The following is a 16,268-nucleotide window of genomic DNA, read 5'->3' on the forward strand; positions in this document are numbered from 1 at the left end:
TTGAGCCTGGGAGGTGGAGGCCGCAGTGAGCCAAGATTGTGTCACTGCACTCCAGCCTGGGCAACAGAGCAAGACTCTGTCTCACAAAAACAAAAAACAAACAAACAAAAAAAGAGTATCTTAGCTTATATATTTCTCACATCTGATCCTACCACTTTACTTCTTTTTTCCTGTTTATACCAATTATTTCTATTCCTCTTTACATATAGGCAGAAAGATAAGACTAAAATGTGTCATAGACAATGACATCTAGTAAATTGACGTATTCTTCATGTTTAATTCCACAACAGATTTCAAATACAACCAAAATCTCCAAATAAAATCTTAATTCTAAATTGAGTGCTTGTACAGTCTTCAAATATGTTCAAATAGAACATCAAAGCTCAATAAAAATAGTTATATCACTTGGGATGGTGTTTAAAATATTTTTTCCTAAATAAATTCAGCTTCAGAGGATGAGAAAACCTTCGTTAGGAGATGTTTTAAAGAACAAATTAAGTTAAATGTGAAGGAAATCATACTTTATTTTGTTGAATAGTAAGATTTTTTTGTTGCTATTGTGAATTAATGCCATCCAAATATTGAGTGATGTAATTCAATTTAGTAAAAGAAAAAAGTCTAAATTATCAACTTCTTTCCTTATAAAAATGAAATATGCTATAACTTGCATTTTTTCCATGGCAATGACCCTGATGATCAGAGAGGTTAAAACCTAAAAACATTTAAAATCATCTAATCTAAATTATAAAAAAGAAATCCCTTTCTTCAGAAAAAATAATTTTTTAAGGAAGCACTCATAAACAAATCTCTACTAGTAGATATACAGCATACACATCTCTTACTGTCTCCCATGCAGACTGCATAAAAAGGCGTGCTGGCTACTTTTAAGAAAACAACATTCAGATGTCTGGAAAGTATCTGAAATGCATGATTAATCTACACAGATAATTTTCTCAAGAAACCAAATTTTGAAGACAAATAATTCAAAAGTCTATTGTCTATAAAGTAAATCCGCTGGTATACTTAAACTGCTGTAATCCTTTCTCTGTTTACCTTATAGTGTGCACCTCTCAAGCTATGGGAATGCATGTCTTCTCTAAGAAGAGCTGACTTCTTTTGTAGGAAAAAGCTGTTGGAAATGACTGTTAGGATTTCAAATGTTTGGGAGTGTGTATTCATGTGGGTTTTACGTGTTGAATATTTGCATTTGTAATTTTAAGATGCTTAAATCAAAAACTAAAATGACCTATGCAACATAATTCTGCCATAGGATAAATTAAATTCAATTAAATGTTCCCATACAAATTATTATCTACCACAATGTAAAAATATTTATATATCACAAAGATGTAAGAAACACTGACTTCTATTATACAGCAGAGTTCAATTTCACTACTACTTAGCTTGATGATATTTTAAGGTCATGTCTCTTGGAATACACATTCAATATTCATTGCCAAACGTCTGAGCTCACCTCTCTTGAAGCAATATTCAATTATCAAAGGAAAATAATTTACCAAGCAACCTCACAAAACACAAACTCTAGGTAGCATCAAGGTTTTTCAAAGTGATTATTCCTTACTGGTCGAGATCCTAAGATATTAAAACTCATAGATCACATGATCTGAGATTTTCTAATTGAAAAGCTGTAGCTGTAAACCTTTCATTCAAAGTCGGATACTACTTTCAGCTGTCAAAAGAATTATGCAATCACTTAAACTTCTGGAATGAAAGAGAAAATGAAGGGAACAATAAAAGTAACTGAAATGCACTGAGAAATGAACATAAGGAACCAAATGGAGGCAAAGACAGAGAGAGAGGGAGAGAGGGCTGTTTATCTAACCTTCCCTTCTTGAGTGGGTTTTCTCTGATATCTCTAGAGAACAATTGGATGTGTAACAATGAAATACAAAACACAAGATACTGTCTTCATATAATTACTTGTAATGATTCCAAGATGGCATAATTTGAGAACTTGCTAAATAGGACAACAAAGTGATCTGCTTTTCCAAAATTTTGCCCCTTACCTTATATATTATTTCATGGTGAAGATCAATAAAACTGAAAATTGGAATTGCCAGATATTATCAGATTTTATTTTTTGAATGCTTAACAGCTGACCCAAAATCTGGTCATAAAAATGGAAGTTAAATTAAATTGTCCTCAAAATTTAAGTTTGCTACATTTGTAAGAACCACTTGCTTCTTCAAAATCTCAAACTTTCTCATATCTAGCAGCAAATTGAAATTAGGAATTTAAGCATGTAAATTCATCATGGAAACCAAATTGATTAAAATTTTCTGTGTATTCATGATAATGTTTAAAATTTTTGCTACATCTAAACCCTAAGTTAGTTACAAAAACCCTAAAATTATGCTTGTTTAAAAACTTGGGCTAACTTGCTTTTGAAAACATACTGACATATTCGTTCCATTCTTCTTATAATTATTTTTTTGTCACTCCCAAGCAGCACACCATTGTATATATCCCCAAAATGGCACTTCTTTGTTAAAGCCATTAGGACAGAAATATTTTTGAGCCAGATGCAATGGCTCATGCCTGTAATGTCAGTACTTTGGGAGGCCTAGGTTAGAGGACTGCTTGAGGATAGGAGTTTGTGACCTGCCTGGGCAACATAGCAAGACCCAGTCTTTACAAATGAAATGAAAATAAAATATAAAATAAACTGGCTGGACAAAGTAGTGCACACCTGTGGTCATAGCTACCAGGAGGCTGAGATGAGAGGACCATATGAACCCAGGAGTTTGGGGCTGAGAATGAGCTATGACTGCACCACTGCACTTCAGCCAGAACTATGGGTTGGTGAGTTAGAAATAAGTTCTCAGTTCTGAATATAATAACTGCTCCTGGCACTCCCCAGAATGAGCTGGGTTTTCTTTTGCCTCTCTATAGTCCCTCTTCCTCAGGAAATACCCCCATGGTTCTGCCCGCTGTGCTATTAATTACACCAATGCTTATTATATGTCAGTTCAGTTTTATCTAGATTCTCCCAAAGTCAGTGCTGAACTTAGTTGTTTGAAAATGTATATATTGTAATAGTTACCAAAAAGACCAAATACAGCTAGATATTTATGCTATTTGTTTTATTTCCATCGTAGGTATATTTCCTTTTAAAATTCATATATATCTTTCTCTAAGGATTGTCTCCGTTTTCAGATGTTAAGCACTTTCTCATGCACACACCACCTAAGCAGCAAAGACAGAGTCCACGTCAGGGAATGTCACATTCAGGATAAGTACCTATCATTCTGTAACTCAGAAGTAGGAAAATGGATGTCCTCAAGCAGATGCTTTTTTGACAGATACAAAAATTTGACAAGGATCACTGACTGACTTCCAACCCACCATTCATCCCTTTTATCTTATTTTGACCCTAAGGGTCCCAGAGGGATAATGGCACTACATTCCTATTTAGAATTCAGATTTCAGATTGCATTTCTTATATCATTGTTTATAAGTAGTGGTTGCACACAGTCGCGATAATACTATGACATTAATCTACATTCCTCGTTAAATCGATTTTTGTCTTCCGTTTTTGAGCTTAGCTACAATTTCTCACACGGTTTCTCTAGGAAGATTCCTCAATGACTGAAACATTTAGAACATGGTCGATTCATAAATACGACACTGGGATTCCCCAATGACTGAAACATTTTGAACATGGTCCATTCATAAATACGACACTGGGATTCCCCAATGACTGAAACATTTAGAACATGGTCCATTCATAAATACGACACTGGGATTCCCCAATGACTGAAACTTTTAGAACATGGTCCATTCATAAATACGACACTGGGATTCCCCAATGACTGAAACATTTAGAACATGGTCCATTCATAAATATGACATTGGGATTCCCCAATGATTGAAAAATTTAGAACATGGTCTATTCATAAATATGAAGAGCTTGTGTAGAAAGTATAATTTACTTATCCTATTATGCTTAAGAAATTATGTGAAATAATGTGAAAATAATCTTAAAACATTTGCATGCATATTTGCTGCAAGAGTCATCTTTCATTGATACTTAATCATAATCATGGACATGGTGGGTCCCAATAACCAATATTTAATGCAAGACTGTAAATTTAATAGAGAGAAAACCTTATTTATAAATTTTCATGTGTTCTTTTCTTGACAATAAGGAGCTGTGAGATTTGTATTTTAAAAGATACTTAGTAATAAAAACTTTAATTTTTAAAACTTTTATTTTTAAATTCTGCTTAATTGCATAAAAGTTAAAAGGTAATATTTAATATTTAATGAGGCTTATTGAGCTAAATGATGATATGCAGCTTGGGTTATACTTGCAATTATAAGATTTGCTCATTATACCTAAGCAATCTCCTTCACTCAATCTAGCTACCACTAAGGAAGCAAAATTCCCTGAATCATAGTATCAAAGCATTCCATTATGTTTTCTATTAAGTTGTTTTGTTCTTTGAATCATTGTCTATTTTAATTTATCCTTTTAGAAAGAAAACAAATTACTTAACTTGCATTTCCCACTAGAAGCTTCACTACAGCTAGACTTGGAATTGATTTCAGGCCATCTTTTAATAAATGATGGTCCCTAGTGAAAGATAGAATACTTGAGCCATCAATATTGAGTAAATAAAAGGGTTTGGGTAAATAAGAGAGAAGATTCCTATTTTTCTCAAATATTTTAAATATCTAATAACCTATTCCTCATCTAAAACAAGCCACAATTACTGGAAATGATGGTCAGAGGAAGGTATTAGCAACCCTGTGTAATACTACATGTCATGTTGGATCACTATTACAGAGAAACAGTTGTCATGCTGCATTTTAGTAATTCTACACATCACCAGAGAAATAGACAACTCTTATAGCCAAAGAAATCCAACGTAGCTACTGTCTACATATTCTTGTTTTAGACCTTTGGTGAAAAAAACTACTATGTGTATTGAATATATTTTACATTAGTTTTATCACAAAAGAAAAATGAGAATTCTATTAGATGCAAATACAAATTCTGAATGACAGGAAAGAAAAATTAAAATCAAAGCTGATCTTAATTAACAAAATGTATTATCTGCTTACATGTATATACAACTGTTCATATACAAAGGCACAGATGCATTTGTGGTTTTGAAAAAATATCTATTTCATTTCAAATCTTCATTGAACAATATTACATATGGCAAGAAAACTGATCTTTTTGAAGGATCTTTTAAAAAGTGTTAAACTTTATTAGATACTCCAAAGTAGCAAAGCTCAACTTCATCACAATTATATAATAACACTGCACACTTTCAATTTTATCTGGAGAAATATACCTATCCCTTGAAATAACTCTGTAAACTTCCTGCTCACAGATTTCATTTCAAGCCTTGAAAATGCAGAAAATCAATGCTGAATATACTTGCCCCGAAAGGAAAAGAAAATTTCAGGGGTGTCAGGATGTTTTATCACATAAAGTACAGAATTGCAATTTGTATATGAGCAGGCAACACACCTCCAAAAATAATACAATACTTATCACAAAATACATTCACAGATACTAGATTTGGCACAAACCACTCCATACAGCTATTGATGAAATCAGTATTGAAAGCCTTATTCCAAAATCTATGGCCCTTTTCTACTCTCCAACTGACATTTCAGGATGCCACAACCTTGCAGCTCCACTCTCTCATTAATTTCCCCTAAATACCCTTGGCAGAAGAACGAGAAACGTCACATTTTTCATTTAATTTCTAAAGAACATCACATCCTTTAAGAATAGGTTCTTGAAATTTTAAAATGTAAAACATAAAAACCCTAAAGAGACAAACATCCAAAAACATAAAAACCCTAAACAGACAAACGTCCAAAAACTTTTCTTCAAAATCACAACTTTATATGCTACGTGTTCCTGTAAAATACCACATACACAAACTCACAGGCACACCCACCCACCCAAAACCCACACACTCGAATATATATGGCCTCGTAATACCTCACATATATATACATGTCACCAAATGCAACAGAGACACACGCATATATATGGCCTCATAATACCTCACATATATATACATATCATCAATTACAACAGAGAAAAGCCAATTTCAGAAACATGGCTTCAATTTTGATGCATTTACTCACACTTAATTCTATTTCAATTTAACTGCAGAGATATTACAATACCCTGTAACAAAAACCTGACGGAAGATTGTAACAAATTGCTTAAACATCAAACCAAAGACTCAACATAATTTCATCACAAAGTGAAATTCGCATCCAACTCGCAAAGAATTAGAAAATCCTTGCACTTACCTTGGCCTTGTCCATTCCCCAGATGACCCCAAAACACCACCGTCATCATCAACAGCCCCGGAGCCCACGTCCACATCCTTCTAGTGACACGCTCGTGTCTTCTGGCCATTGCATCTTAAACTCTGCATATTCAGTGGGGTGGATGTGAAAGTACAATAAATTACATTCTTAGAGAAATACACTACGACTCAAATCCCATATCTAATATGCACTGTGCATTTCTGAATTATCCTGCCTACAAGGAGGTACATTTGAAAATCATGCTTCCCTTTAGGGTTGTCATATTGATGATTAATACGAAAGCTCATTCATTTTTAATCTTTAAGCATTCATCTGAATTCCATTTTTAATATCATTTTCCAAAACAGGCCACTTAACCTATGAATGTTAAAAAGTACTCCCGATATACATATTGGAGTTCAGTCAAGCAAAAGCATGGTGTATGGACACTACTTAAGTATAACTTGATATTTAGGCAAATTGATGAATTTAACATACCATGTAATCTCTACATATATACAAAAGGACTTTTCAACACATTTATGTAAGTTTTGCATAAATACCCTTGAAAATATTCTCAAGTTTTAAGTGGTATTCTAATTATGTCAGTAATTTTAACTGAATAAAGAGATGCATCATGTGCAAAAACTAATCTTGTTTACTTAAAATTGAGAGTAAAATTAATTATAGAAGGTACAAAACACTTGTAATTTTGATTTCAGATATATGACCCACAGGAACCTTCATATATACAAATATTATACACATATATGACAATGTATATTTGAATGTTCATTTTGAAACTGCTTTTCATACTGATACATGAAAATACTTAAATGTCCACCAAAGCAAGGTTATTTATTCATACATTTGAATGATATACAGTAGCTCAAAAGAATAAACTTGAGTTGCATGTACTAATATGGATAAGTGTCCAAAATGAATAGTGAAGCAAAACTAGCAAATTTAATAATGATAAGTTCAAAATTACACCTTTCATATGTAAACATGTGCAATAGTTAAAACTATAAATTTTATGTTGCATAAATATATAATACAGTATAATAACGCATAAGAATGAGAAACACCTTCAAGACTAAAGTTAGGAAATTACAAGACTACAATTTAAATGGTTAGTAGGTGGAATTTTAAATCAGAGGTTACTCCTAAATCCCAATTTTTCCACAGTTGACAAAATAACGGAGTTAAGAAAAATAAACTTAATGATTTCCAGAATGAATGCTTTATTCAAAATGCTACGTAATTACAATTCTAATAAACTTGCAAGGGAATCCAGTCACCCAGAAATTTTTTATGCCTTTCTCCTACATCACGAAAGGGGAAGATTTAATTACCAACTTTGCATTACTTAACGTCCGACTCATAGTATCAGAGCTAAAGAGAAATTGAAGAAACACCTAACTCAACCTCTCCATTTTAAATGACCAAATGAGTTGAGAAGGTTACAATGACATTTCTAAGTTCATATGTAAAAACAGAATTTTGATGACAATGACAGTTTAAGTACTAATAAACACTCCTGGAAAAGTTACTGTAATCCAGGTTATTTTACTGTGATAAATGCCTTACATTCTTTACCCAATTCAGTTTTCACAGAAATCCTATGAACAAAGCACTTCCAAAATTTACCACTTCACAGCTAAGAAAACAAGCCTTAGAGAAATGCTACACGATCCCCTAGTCATGAGGTTAGTAGGTACCACTGTGGAGACTGAGGCAAAACAGGACGATTTCAAAGCCTATGCTCTGAACAAGTAAACACTAAGCAGGAATTTAGTTCTAGATCTCCCAGTTGTAGTCCAATAATCAGCCAAAAAATGGTGCTGAGAAGAGGGGAAAGAAAGATGTCTTGTATGTGGAGCCTCATGTATTTGATCCCAAATACATCTTCATATTGAAAATCATTAGAGCACAAGGCAAAAGAATTATTAGTTTGTTTCTAAAATCATCAACCTTTCCCAAGTTGAACATACAAATATATTTTATCATATATATACTATATGTGTGTATAGCGTGTGTTTATCTAAGTATTCCTGTGGTTTATATATCTGGATGTGGAATTACAAGTGTTTTGTGGTTTATTATTTATTTATTATTATACTTTGAGTTTTGGGGTACATGTGCACAACGTGCAGGTTTGTTACATATGTATCCATGTGCCATGTTGGTGTGCTGCACCCATTAACTCGTCATTTAGCATTAGGTGTATCTCCTAATGCTGTCCCTGCCCCCTCCCCCCACCCCACCACAGTCCCCAGAGTGTGATGTTCCCCTTCCTGTGTCCACGTGTTCTCATTGTCTCCCTCTGTTGCTCTGGCTGGAGTCAGTGGTGTGATCATAGCTCACTGCAGACTCCAAGTCCTAGGCTCAAGCGATACTTTTGCCTCGGCCTCTCAAGTAGCTCGGACTACAGGCACGCACCACCATCCCCGGCTAATTTTTTTACAGAGATGGGTCCCACCGTGTTGCTTGACTGGTCTCAGCCTCCTTAAGTCAAGGGATCCTCCCACCTGGACTTCCGAAAGCACTGAGATTACAGGTGTCAGCCACCGTGCGTTTTTTGATTTCTTCAATTAATTTTACTTATACACTTGATTACACAAGATTAATTTTGTGTACATAATGAATCTCTTTTGAGGTTTAAGTTACTGATTAATTAGAGTACCACTTAACAAGCGTGTCATCCCAGCACTTTGGGAGGCTGAAGTGGGCGGCTCACCTGAGGTCAGGCATGAGCCACCGTGCCCGGCTTACACACATTCTTTTCACTCCTGCTTGCAGATCTCTGTTCCCTTCTAATTCCAGTGGAACCACTTTCACTTCGTATCAAAATATCCAGATCCACTCATCAAAGTGTAAATAATCCTCCAGCAAATTACCTTTGCAAATCTATTTTTATGTAATATTTCCTTAACTTCTTCTTACCTACATCCAGTAGTCATTTTACAAGGCAGAATTTTTTCTATTTTATATAGAACTGAGGCAGTATTTGAAAAAAATCTCAAAACACTCTTCAGGAAGGACTGGCATCTAAAACACCAGTTCCAATATATATTTTAGTAACATTTTAAAGGACAGATGCTTTTCAAAATGTTATTATAATTTAAAAAAATGTAACCTTCCTCTCTGAGTTCACGTTTATGGAAAACTAATATTTCATAAATGCCAAGTTACTATGATATATTATCTAAATGCTGCCCCTGCCATTCTATAAATACAAAAATCGTAACCTTCTAACTAACTTTGGTATTAGTCAACAACTGTGCTGATGAAAAGTAAAATCAATTCATTTAAAATAATTTTCCATGAACAAAATCAAGTAACTTGTAAGTAGTATGGTAGATGAACCAAAAAATAAAGTAACATTAACCAGAAAGACATGTCATGGACTTCTCTAATCTTTTTTTGGAACACCCTTTTCATGCATATGAAAATAAAAATTAAATATAAAATACCTACTTTATGTATGTACTTTTACTTGTGTCTATTGTTCTGTAAAGATTAAAATAACTCCTAAAGCCTGGATAGCTGAGCCCATTGTGCTCTTCTGCCCATAAAATAGATCGGATGTGCAGTGAAAGAGGTAAAACTTAGGCTTTCAGGTTAGTTATGACGATGGAAACACAATTCTATTCAATAGTGTTCATCTTGGTCTTTCAAATGTTTAAGGTCACAAGGCAAAAGAGAACAGACTTTAAGAATGTTCGTGTATTACTTCTCGTCTTACCCAATAGCTACATTAGTTCAATTAGGCCAGTGTTTTGGAGTAAACAGCACTGTGAAATGTGTCGTGGAGTCCGGAGGCTCCACCACCTACCTCCATGTAGTTGTTCTGTCCGATGGAGCCTAGAGTAATACCTTAGGAGATGCATTACATCTACAGGTACCAACCAGGAAGGGTAGTCTTGAATTAAATGGCTTTAGAACACGTTATAAGAGCAAATCGAAGCTTCTAGGTATTAGAACCACTTCAATCACAGAGCGTCTCTGGGTTCTATCTGTGGCCAGCATCAAGTATCTGTCTGCCCTCCCCGAATGCTTTCTCTCACCATGTGGATCTTCTAGATGGTCTTATTCTTCCCCAGCCAGCCAACTTGATCAACAAGCCTAGGTATATTAGATATGTATAAAGTTGGTTCTTAAATAAAGTCCATTTCTGTATCTAGGTAAGTAATGTCTTCAGACTTACAATTTCATTGATATCTAGAAAGAGTGACTCTAGTTAGCTTCTAGTGTCAGTTTTTCTAGCAGCTTCTTTAAAAACAAAAATCCTCTCTGGAACAAAGCTTCCTTGCAAGTATTGCTGTTGGCAATAGTCCTCTTTACTGAAATGCTTATCCGGTGAAACTTGCGCTGTGCCAGTGAGCCTGCAGGTTGATGGTCCTTTTGTTCAACTTCTCCATTATAAAGCAACCTCTCTGATTACCCTTTTAAAACTAAAGACCAAAGAATCAAATGAGATCAGGAAGTGACCAGAGCTCACAGGTCATCAACTCCTCTTCTTAGCATATTATAGCACACAGTCTAAGCCCGAAAAACACAGCAGAACCCATTACAGCTCTCGAGTTCCAGTTATTAACATTGATTTTTTCCAATGGGAAATTTTCATTAGAAGCTATCACAGGACTCACATTCAGTAATAACTTAGATTAGGATACATACTGGAGCCTTTGTCCTTAGAGTAGGTGCCACTGAGTCACTATTAAAAGGAGTCTTTTTGATCTTAGTAAATTCTCACAGGGCTTATCTCAGTCTAAACTGTAACTGGCCTTTACTAGTGATGTCATGTGTAGTTCAAATTAATATTGTAATGTATATAAATTGTATATATAGGTATAATACATGCATGTATTTACAATTATTTATTTTATTTTATTTTTTAATAAGATAAAAGTTAGAGGTTAAAATATGACTCTAGGCCATTGTGCTTTAGAATGAAGAGCACAGACATGGGTTGGAAATGTAAATTTTGGCCCAATTTAATTTCTGTGACAAATTCATTAATGTCTTCAAGGTTCAGGCTCTATGTATGAGACAAATGAAAACAGCTCTAAGATTCCTGAAAACCCTAAAATATTAAAATTCCACTCTGCCATTAGTTCAGATAAATCATTTGCCAATTTGCCCCACAAGAACCAGGCATCTTTAAATGGTAACATAACATGCACTTCTCTCTCCCAAAGTGTGGTGCATAAACGTTCTGCTTCTCAATAACACAGGATGCCTGCTAAAATGTGCTGTCAGGGGGATTAGTAAGGAAATGTTGTATCAAAACTTCTGCAGATGTGGCCCTGAAATACACATTGTAATAAATCCTCCAGGCCTCTCAAGTTAGGAATAACTGGTTTATAAAATTGTACTTACTTAAAAATTATAGATAAACAGATTTCACCGTAACCCATTCTTTCTGTTCTGAATGAAATAAGGCTCTATATTCAGACTGAATTTTCAGTGAAAAACAACTTAAAATAGTGACAAATCATCTATAAGTTTAAATGAATATAACTAGGAGACCTGAAAACTCAGGTTTAGCAGTCATCTTCCAACAGTTTGAGAGCCCACAGGAGCCACAGAGCCCTCACGTCTCTCCAGAGAAGCAGGGTGATTCTTCCCCCTAAACACCATGCAATTCTTGAAGTGAGTGAAAGCATCCCTGCTCACACTGATACCCTCTCAAGTGAACTCAAAGTTAAGCCATCTCCAGCCAGACCAGATATCCTGGCCCATATCTCATTCATTAATATATGTTGAGAAGCCTTTGTTTCTTGGAAACTACATGAAGTGAATAGGCTGTGGACTCCACTGGACCTAGTGGTCTATATTTAACCAATTCCCTTCACACATATGTATCAGATGCTCTCTTAGTTACGGAGCTGCAGTGGTGAATAAGAAAGCCACAGTCCTGTACTCCCAGGGTTTCAATTCTGAAGACGAAGACAGGCACAGAAACCCAACTGAGCAAAGAGAAGAGATTATTACAAAATGTGTTCACATGCAAAGTGAAGCAAGGGACTGAATATACAACAAGGGTTTTGGGGCGAACATTAGATACAATCTTAATTCAGATTATATAAGATTCATACATATAATTTTTATATATAGATATATTAATTTGGGCCGGGCGTGGTGGCTTATGCCTGTAATCCCAGCATTTTGGGAGGCCAAGGCGGATGGATCACTTCAGTCCAGGAGTTTCAGACCAGTCTGATCAACATGGCAAAACCCCATCTCTACTAAAAATAAAAAAGTTAGCCGGGTGTAGTGGTGTGCGCTTGTAGTCCCAGCTACTCAGGAGGCTGAGAAAGGAAAACTGCTAGAACCCAGGAGGCAGAGGTTTCAGTGAGCCAAGATTGTGCCACTGCACTCCAGCCTGGGTGACACAGCAAGACCCTGTCTCAAAAGAAAAAGAAAAAAAGAAATATTAATTTGGATTATACAGATTCTAACCACTTCTTTCAAGTGAGAATATTTAAGGTAAGACCTGAGAATAAAAAGAGTTAGCTTTTCATACACTACAGAAAGATTCGTCTTTTAGGAAAAACCCCCAGTGTTCATGGACCCTAATATATGAGCAAGATCTTGGCATGTAGAAGAAACCTGTGAATTGGATGAAATGAAAAACTGAAAAGTAGGAATCTGGATGAAGTACAGAAGGGAGAAAGACTAATGTGAGACGTGGCTGAAAGAGAAGGATATGTGAAACAGTACAGGTCTTCATTAGTAATGATGAGGAACATAAATCTTAGTCCAAGTACACCAGAAAAGTGGGAGAGTTGGAAACTGAAAGACATGTTAAGAGATCACTTTGGTTTCTCTGTAGCTAACAGGGTGTAGGAGATTAAGAATTAAAGTAGGTTGACTAAGGATGACCTAAGAAAATAAGCGTAGGTAAGAAAATATGTGGCTCTGGCTAGGCTGGGGACATTGGAAATCAAAAGAGGTGGAGGAAATTACAGATGTATTTGGAACCAAAATATTTTTTAAATGAATGTTGAATTGGATATTGTCAGAATATTGAGGAAGGGCCAAAAATGACTTATAAGCGTCTAGCATGGCTGGCAGTGCCACTTACTGACATGTGGGAAACCAGGACATGTTACCTCTGAATTATTCGAGTGCTATTGTCATGTAAATCATCAACTCCCAGAATAAAGGTCTGGGCCAAACTCTAAGACTGGAAATTATGAGCTGTTTAGTAGTGTTTAGAGCTTAGAGAGAGTATGTGTGTGGAGAGAAAAGAAGAGCAATTAGGACAGAACCCTTAGAAACATCAATATTTAAAATTTGGGAAGAGAAACAGAAACAAATAAATTGTGGGAAAATGAAGCTCAGGGTAGTTGCAAGGGAATGCTAAAAATGAACTATGGCATTTGAGGAGGAAAACGTGGAAACTGAAAGCAAGAGAGTACGGATGGATCGTGAGGGAGCAGCAGCAGCTGTGTCCTAAGAAGAGTCTCAGTGAAAATGAAGGGTTGTAGGAATGAGGACATCTGGGCCAACGAGCTGGCAAGGAGTGATGTCCAGGAGGCAGAATATTTGCATCTAGATCCTGGTGGTATATACCCTTATAGAAAATGTTTCAGATTTGATGACAATAAAGTGGAGGAAAGAAAAAAAGTAATGGAAATAAAGATGTCAAAAAACGGGGAACCGAGGTTTGTACTGGTCCTTTCACGTGAAAGCTGAGCCACTAAAATGATGGCTGAACTTGCCTGAAGATGATATTGAGCAAAAGATCTACAGCCTTAAATAAATGGCAAGAGGCCAGGTGCAGTGGATCATGCCTGTAATCCCAGAACTTTGGGGGGCTGAGGCAGGCATATCACCTGAGGTCAGGAGTTCGAGACCAGCCTGGCCAACATGGCGAAACCCCGTCTCTACCAAAAATACAAAAATTAGCTGGGTGTGGTGGTATGCACCTGTAATCCCAGTTACTCAGGAACCTGAGGCAGGAGAATCACTTGAAACCGGGAGGAGGAGGTTGCAGTGAGCCGAGATCACACCATTACACTCCAGCATGGGTGACAGAGCAAGACTCCATCTCAAAAAAAAAAAAAAATAAGACCAGAGTGCCCAGGAGGGAGGTCTGTTGATGATGGTAATACCAAAGGGGCATGGCTGATATTTCCAAGGGGTTTGAGTTTCAAAGGAACAGTCTAATTTGCAAGGAGCGGAGAAATTAACAGTCTAGAAGTTGTAACGGGAACCAAGAACAACCACCTCGGCTTCCAGCCATAGGTATGTGGAGGGTGAGAAAAAGACCTGTCTCAATTTATGAAAGCTAGAGGAAAAACTGCACTTTAGTATCAACCAACTTTTGTTTTAAGATAATTACAAACCAATATGGAACTTAGCAAGAGTCAATTTTGACAGTTTCCTGCAGCTTAGTAAATTCTGCACAAAATTAAGATTTAACACAAAAGTAGAGAAAAATTTTAATGGCATAGCACATTTCTTCACAATTCCTTAAACCAAATAATTCCCTGTTCTTCTAACTCTCTCCTTACACTATCAACTAGGCTTCTTATTCAATGAACGGTTTAAGTCTACTAAGACACACACACACACACACACACGTCTTATCCAGCTGCAGATCTCATTTTTGAAGGTACATTGAAAGTACATAGATCATTCTATAATCATCAACTATGAAGATTGTGAGCAACTGGAACAAGTATTCTTGGAAAAGAAGTTTCCTGTGTATAAGAAAAAAAAGAGTCCAACTCTGGGAACTGACTTGGCTGAGTCATCATTATATGCCACTGGCAAGAAATCAAGAAGTAACTCAGGACTGATAAACTTTGTTAAAGGAAATGGAAACAGCCTATCTGTGAGGCTTAATTCTTGATAATCTGGCCAAGATATAGCATCTGGATAAGAGTTCACTGACTCAACTAAATTTTGTGAAGGTGAAGTACTTGTTAAAATGAAAGATCTATTGAGAGAGAAATAAGTAGACATAATGTCTGCACTATGGATAGGTGTATACCTGTTTTTTGCAAAAACAGTTTGTATCTTTGAAATGCTGGTTTGCCCTGGACAGAGCTAACTTAAATAGAGACCAGGCGCGGTGGTTCATGCCTGTAATCCCAGCACTTTGGGAGGCCGAGGAGGGTGGATCATGAGGTCAGGAGATCGAGACCATCCTGGCTAACACGGTGAAACCCCGTCTGTACTAAAAATGCAAAAAATTAGCCGGGCATGGTGGCGGGCACCTGTAGTCCCAGCTACTCTGGAGGCTGAGGCAGGAGAATGGTGTGAACCCGGGAGGCGGAGCTTGCAGTGAGCCGAGATCACGCCACTGCACTCCAGCTGGGTGACAGAGCGAAACTCCGTCCCCAAAATATATATATATATAGTTTTTTTATATATATATGTATATATACCCAAAGGATTATAAGTCATGCTGCTATAAAGACACATGCACACGTATGTTTATTGTGGCACTATTCACAATAGCAAAGACTTGGAACCAACCCAAACGTCCAACGATGATAGACTGGATTAAGAAAATGTGGCTGGATACATATGTAACAAACCTGCACATTGTGCATATGTACCCTAAAACCTAAAGTATAATAAAAAAAAGAAAAAAAAAGAAAATGTGGCACATATACACCATGGAATACTATGCAGCCATAAAAAAGGATGAGTTCATGTCCTTTGTAGACACATGGATGAAGCTGGAAACCATAATTCTCAGCAAACTATCACAAGGACAAAAAAAACCAAACGCTGCATGTTCTCACTCATAGGTGTGAATTGAACAATGAGAACACATGGACCCAGGAAGGGGAACATCACACTCCGGGGCCTGTCATGGGGTGGGGTGAGGGGGAGGGACAGCATTTGGAGATATACCTAATGTAAATGATTAGTTACTGGGTGCAGCACACCAACATGGCACATGTATACATATGTAACAAACCTGCACGTTGTGC

Source organism: Symphalangus syndactylus, chromosome 12 (assembly GCF_028878055.3).
Source record: "Symphalangus syndactylus isolate Jambi chromosome 12, NHGRI_mSymSyn1-v2.1_pri, whole genome shotgun sequence".
Classification (NCBI taxonomy): domain Eukaryota; kingdom Metazoa; phylum Chordata; class Mammalia; order Primates; family Hylobatidae; genus Symphalangus; species Symphalangus syndactylus.